Genomic DNA, 7201 nt, shown 5'->3' with positions numbered 1-7201 from the left:
TCCCTTAATAGACTCTTTTGGGTCCGGTTTCTTTCTCTTACCATAATGTTTTTTAAATTTTTTATTTATTTTTAAACTTTTGGCTGCGTTGGGTCTTCATTGCTGCACGCGGGCTTTCTCTAGTTGAGGCGAGCAGAAGCTACTCTTCATTGCAGCGTGTGGGCTTCTCATTGTGGTGGCTTCTCTTATGGCAGAGCACGGGCTCTAGGTGCATGGGCTCAGTAGTTGTAGCTCACAGGCTTCAGTAGCTGTGGCGTGCAGGCTCAGTAGTTGTGTCTCGTGGGCTCTAGAGCGCAGACTCAGTAGTTGTGGCGCACGGGCTTAGTTGCTCTGCGGCATGTGGGATCTTCCCAGATGAGGACTCGAACCTGCGTCCCCTGCATTGGCAGGCAGATTGTTAACTACTGAGCTACCAGAGAAGCCCAGCAAAATTCTTTCTTAAATGCATTCATGTGGTGTGTGAGCCAGTAGTTCATTCTGCTTTACTATCAAGTAACATTCCATTGCAAAACATCCAACATTTTAAAATCCATTCTCCTGGAGATGGACACGTGGCTTGGTTCCAGTTTGGGGTTATGAATGAATAAATATCAATAGATAAAGTTATTGTAAAAATTCCTATTGAATCATGCTGCAACTTTTCATGCATTTTGTCACGTAGCATAACATCCTCCCAGGTTCCAGCCATTAGGACGTGCACATCTTTGGGGTGCACTATTCGGCCTCCATCCCTAATTTGCTTACTCTGTCTACTGGACCAGCACCCCTCACCCCTGCCTAAGGCTTAGTCTCCTAATCACCTTATTTATTGCCGTGGGACGTTAAGAAGCTTAGCTTACACTCAGCCTCTTTAGCTTTGCCTTGGATCAGATTCTGACACCATAACCCAATTTTAGTGACTGACCTCTTACCTCTTTCCTGGTAATTAACCCCCCCAGCTGTATACTCCAGGCTTGGTGCCTGGATCCTAGTATGATGTCCCTGCCTGGAATCTAAATTCCTTTAGAACTAAAGGGCAGCCTTGCTTATTCCAAGCCTCCAGAGAAACGGTCCTGCCTCATGCTCTGGGCATCACTGGCTGGGTTCCTGCTACGTGGCTGTCTGTCCTCGAGGGAAAACATCTGTCAGGCCGTGCTTCCTCCTCTTGCCTGTGACCATACTTCTCTGAGACTGGCTCCTGCAGCCTGCCCAGCCACCAATGACTAGACCTGGATTAACTTCCCTGCAGGAGCTGGCCAGTCTAGCCCAGGGTTTCTCCAATTTTGTTGCACGTTAGCACCTGGAGAGCCTTAAAATATTTTAATGTCTAGACTGCACCCCTTACCAACTGAACCCGAATCTCTGGGAGTAGAAATGAACATCAGTATCTTTTCAAACTCCTCCATTGATTCCAATTTGCAGGCAAGATCAAGGACAGGCAAGCCAGGGACTTCTGTTCAAGGTGAGCTCTGCCTACCAACAGCATCAGCATCACCCAGGAGCTTGTTAGAGATGCAGAAACTCAGGCCTCCAATCCCAGCCCTACTGCACTGGAGTCTGCATTTTAACAAGATCCCCCAAGTGGTTCTGAAAGCTCTGATCTAGCCCGTCTCACTCTGTCTGAACTCTTGTTCTGAAAAATGTTCATAATCGAGCAGGGTGTTTTTTTTTTTCTTTTAATTGAAAAATATAGTAGTATTAGAAAAAAATTGAAATCATAATTCATCTTTCTTGAGTATTTAGTGTATGTTAGGCAGAGTGTGGGTGATTTATAGACATTGGATCGTTGAATCCTTACGACGAAGTTTCTCAGCAAAACCTTCCCAAACTGCCCGATCAATGCTTGGTCTCAAATTCTCTATCTCAGTGAACTGTTGTTTCCTTTACAGAACTTATTACGTTTATAATTTTAGTATACTTTTCTTTCTGTCTTAACTGTCAGACTGAATACAGAGGTGCGACCCTGTCTAGTTTAATGGTGAATCCATCGCACCTGATACTTAACAGGCACTCAAAAAGTATTTGTTGAATGAAGGAAGTTGGCACTATTATTAGTCCTATGTTACGGATGAGGAAACTTGCCCACAATGTCATTTCTAGTAAGCGAGGGGGAGAGAGAGCCGTCTCTGAGCCTGGCTCAAGTTCTTTATCATTGTTAGAAGAACCTACCCCACCATTTGCCCTCTTATCAGCTGAACACAACAGTTTTCTTCTGTAACCTGCCTTCTAGTGTCTTGTTTACACATGTGCTATTTTATATAATTATAACCAGGATGCCCATGTTAACTGGAATTTTGCTTTTCTTACTTAATGTTTTTTGTTTTTAAAGTTTTCATACTTTAAAAATGGGTACATATTAGCTTATCACTTGATTACTATAAATTACTAACCATTTAACCCTTGCCTAGCATTTAGGCATTGTCCTTGTTCTTTATTTACAGGTGACATTGAAGCCAGCATCTTTGGGTGCCTGGTTGAGCTGAATTTCTACTTTCTCACAAAACATGAACATTCTTATATCGTTTTCACCTTGAACAGGCCACCTCTGACCTTCCATGGTGCTGAGGCTAATTTAGATATTTCCAAGCCTGCTAAAGAATGGGAACATTTGCACTGCAGGGTTTCATAAGACACGTAGAATTGTGACATTTTTACTGTTCCATCTTATCCAAGATTTATCTTATCCAAGTCATTAAAGTCATTATCTTATCTAAGTCATTAAAGTGGCTTCTGAAATTCTTCTTTCACTGAAATCTTTCTGCTTAATTTTGAGCAGTGACAGAACAGGCCAACTTGGCAACTTTTGATGCTTCTTATTCACTCCTCAGATGTGCTGACCCTTCGTTTCCCTAAATCAGGAGCCTGAGTTCCCTGTCTGCAGTTCAAAGACAAGGTCTGATTGAAGTCCGGAGGGACTTTCTAGGAACCCAGGATATGGGGGGGACAGGTGACCCCTCGTGATTCCCCTGTTGCCTTTCAGCTCATCCTCCACGGTCTCAGTGCAGCTAGGGAGAGAACGCAGGACCAGAAATCGGATCTGGGGACTAGCTCTGGACAGGACATTCACTGACATTGGGACCTAAACCCCCTGAACTCACTTCCTCATCTCTCATACAAGGGTAATTGCATCTTTTAGAATTGGGAAGATCCCATGAGCTAATCTACATGAATGCTCTTAAGACACTCAAAAAGATATATCTGTATGTGTATAATGGAAATACAAAGTTATTTCAGTGCAGAAACACTTGTAATTCTTTTAATATTAAATGCTCAATCCTTGATTACTTATTAAATGATGACTGAATGTCATCATTGATTTGTTAAATACTTAATACTTTAATACTTAAATATTTTAATAGCTAAGAACGTCTGCATTTTAAATTCAGTACTGTGATGAGTACCTTCTTACCCAGCCATATTGCATCCTTTTTAAAGGGCCAAATTCTACCTTTTTGTTCTGTACTTCTATGATTAAAAGTAATAATAATTGCTAATATTATAATGATATTTTATTAAGTGCGGAAGGATATGTCTTGAGAAAAACTGTAATTGGTGAGGTTGTCAAATTGATTGACACAACTGAAATAAAATTATCTCCCTATGAGGCAAAAAAGAAAAAGACAAAAATGAGAGCGTGGGCTGTAATAAGTGACTTACGTTATCTTGCATGTTTATATTGTGAGAAAGTGAGATCTGCAAAGTGTTATGAATACTTTCAATAGGAAAAAAATCAGAGGAAATTAAAAATTCTTTAACGGGGACCAGATGTAGTTTTAAAAAAAGAACAAAGCTGTTGAAATCTCCTGTTAAGACTGAACTCCGCTCCCCTCCATAAGCCCTCTTTCTTGAACAGTAAGGGTATGCTAATGATAATAATTAAATCCAAGCAATCCTTCTTGCTTTTCTTAGGCAAAGTGGGAAACAAATTACAACTCATTTTCAGAAAAATCTTCACAAAATCCTTTGCCAACAGCAGAGCGGGGAGGCTGGCAGCTAAAAGCCCCAGAGAGTCCCTTCCTGGGAGGGGAGGCTCTCGGCCAGGCCCGAGCCACCACCCCCTGGGGGACAGGGGCGCCGGTCAGTAGGCCCGGGGTCCCATCCTCGGGGCGAGGCCGGGGCCCCTCGGGCGCGGACTAGAAGAGCGGCGGTCCCGGCCGCGGCGGCGGCAGGGGCAGCGGCGGCGTCGGCGGGGGCTCGGCTGCAGGGCCGCGCTGGGGCGGGAAAGGTCAACAGGGCAAATACTTTCTCTGATCCATCCGCCTCGGCCAACGTCGGCAGATCTCCCCCGCACCCCCTCCATCCCACTTTCTCCGCCCGCCCCCCAACTCCGAGCCCGCGGCTGCAGCGGGTCGACCCCCACGCCACCTCCGAGTTGTGGGATGGCTCTGGCGGTCCCCGCGGGCCGAGCGCGGGGGCCTCGGGGGTGAGGAGCCTTGGGGGAAGGGAGTCTCTGTGGGGAGGGGTCTCTGGAGAGGGGGAGGAAAGCTCTCGGGGCGGGGGGAGGTCTCCGGGGGAAGGAGCCTCCATGAGGAGGGCTCTCGGAGTGGGTGGGAGGTCTCCTTGGGGAGGGGTCTCCGGGCTGGGGGAGGAGGTCTCCAGGGGGAGGGGTCTCCGAAGAAGGCCGCGGGGCGGGGCCGGGCGCGGCGGAGGTCGGCGGGGGTGTGTCCGAGGGGCCCGCAGGAGCGCAGACTCGCGCTCCGCCGAGTCCCGGCGCGCGGTCGCCGCTTTTTCCCCGGAGCCACCCGAACGGCAGAGACGAGATGCGTGGCGGCGGCGCGGGGCTGGCGCTCCTGGCCTCGCTGCTCTGGGTCGCCGTGCAGGGCCAGCAGAGAGGTGAGCCCGGGTCGCGTCCCGGTCCCCTGGCGGGCGGGAGGCTACGGGACAAAGCCCCACGCCTGGCCGCGCCTGAGGTCGGTGCGCGCATCCGCGTTCACCCCTAAGCGGGGACCAGACACGTGGATCTCCCGCGCGGCCCCTGGAAAGGTCGCCCGGCAGGGGTGGGGAGAGGGCTGGGGGAGCACCCCTGACGGACGCAGCCCCCTCATCCGCGCCTCGGGCTTCCCCTCCTCGGGCTCTGGGTCCCCGGGTCTGGCTTGGCGACCCGGGAGCCCCTATGGAGAGCCGCGCCGGCCCGGCTCTCGGTCTGGGCTGCGGCGGGTGGGCGGAGAATGAATGGGAAAGGCGCCCACAGAGTCCCCGCCACTGACCGGCGGCGGAAAGCTGGTGGTCCGCGGCCGGGAAAGGGGGCGGTCCCATGGCCACTCGGGGCGGGCCGGCGCGCGGGTAGTGCGCGGGGAGGAGAGGACGTGGGAACCGGCCGCGGGCGGCGTACAGGGCCCGGACGCGCCTCCCGGGCGCGCTGGGTGCAGGCCCCGAAGTGACCGAACCGGCCGTTCCCTCGCAGCATAGACGGTGGTCGCTTCGGGGTGAGGGAGCGGGAACTTGGACGCTGGCTGGCTGCGCGGACACGCTGACTCGCGGGGCAACGTTGGCGACGAACAGAAACCCGAAGCGAACTTTCAAAGCTTCTGTCAGTGCCCCAGAGAAAGGGAAACCCCCTCCGGTTTCTGTGGACAACACCGTGCCCGCTTTCCCCAGAGGCTAAGGCTTCTCGGCGCCGGCTGTTGGCTAGGCGGTCACAAATATTTGTTGAAAACGTCTTAATGTATGCAATACGTGACCGCGGGCATGCTCCCACAAATACACGTGCCATTAAAAACGGAGGAAAGTACAGGCCAAAAGTAGGTAGGCGGCGTATATATGCCAATACACTACTATGTATAAAACAGATAACTAATGAGAACCGACTGTATAGCACAGGGAACTCTACTCAAGGCTCTGTGGTGACCTAAAAGGGAAGGAAATCCAAAAAAGAAGGGATATATGTATACGTATAGCTGATTTACTTTGCTGTACAGTAGAAACTAACACAACATTGTAAAGCAACTAAACTCCAATTAAAAAAAAAAAGTAGGCAGGCAGAACGCGAAATACCCCGTGGGAAAGATGGGTGTTTGGCATCGTGCTGAGCTGTGAACTCTGCAGCCCGTCCCATTCATTGGCGCATTCGTGGTGGAAGCGCTGGACCGGAGCGAGCGACACGCTTTGAATGGCTGGGCGTTCGTTCTGCGCGAGGCGGGGGCTGGGATGCAGGGAATTTACATAGTTATCCCGGGAAGAAAGGGGCCGGCTTTGCGGGAGAGCGGGCTTGGACTCTTCGAGCTGAGCGCCTTTCTCTCGTTTTGCTGACAGTGAAAAGCCTGGTTTCCCACAGGGTGGAGGGAGAGCAGCTGGACTCAGCTTCCTTGTTCTAAGAAATTGAAAGTCCTGGACTGGGGAGATGCCCTGAGTGTTTTCCGCCCCCCTCTGGGCTCAGCACTTGGCCTGGGCGGCTGTGAATGGTGTTTGGAGAAAGTGGGACCGCGTGGGGCTTTCCTGCTTTAAGATGCTGCGGAAAACCACCCACTGCGTGGGAGCCTTTGAATCCTTCACACTACCTTCCAGATTTTCAGTCCTTACCCCACAACCATCACCCTTCCTAACAGGCACCTTTAAGGGAGTTTTGACTTTTTAAAATATAAGTTGGGACCCCATGTATATAGCATGAATGACTAGTGAAATGGTGTAATCTGGTCATAATATAATAATAAAATAATTCTGACTAGCATCATCAGTGAGTTAGTTATCTGGTGCTTATATTTTTTAAAGCAATCATAGCATTCAGATTATTAGGAATTCTCTATCATTTCACAGCCTCTCTGGATTACTTTACATCTCATGGTATGTGACCCAGTAGCTCAGTTCCTTTGAGATGTAACCTGTGCAAAGTGAGCTATTCCTAAGTATAAAATACTAGGTGGTATATTTCTAACAATACTGTTGTGTTACGTCCACAGCTGGCAATTACATGGATTATAGTTGCTTCACAGGTCAGCTCAGCAACTCTTGTTTTGAACTGTTTTTTTTTTTTCTTAGTAAAAATAGACAATTTCAAGGATAGGGGAAAAAATCTGTTCTATGGCTAGAGGAAATTTACTTCATTCTCATAAATGATATAGCATTCAAATTTAGCGTGTATGTGCTCTCCAGTGAAGTGTGTACCTGAATGGCTTTCAAAGGTGCATTTTTCTTTCCTGTAGCTGTATTCCCCAAGTAAGGGCCAAGAAAAAATACTTATTTTAGAAGTTGGAAACAAGGATTGTGTAATAAAAACATCACTGCC

Source organism: Lagenorhynchus albirostris, chromosome 14, assembly GCF_949774975.1.
Source record: "Lagenorhynchus albirostris chromosome 14, mLagAlb1.1, whole genome shotgun sequence".
Taxonomy (NCBI): Eukaryota; Metazoa; Chordata; class Mammalia; order Artiodactyla; family Delphinidae; genus Lagenorhynchus; species Lagenorhynchus albirostris.
This window is presented reverse-complemented; position numbering follows the sequence as displayed.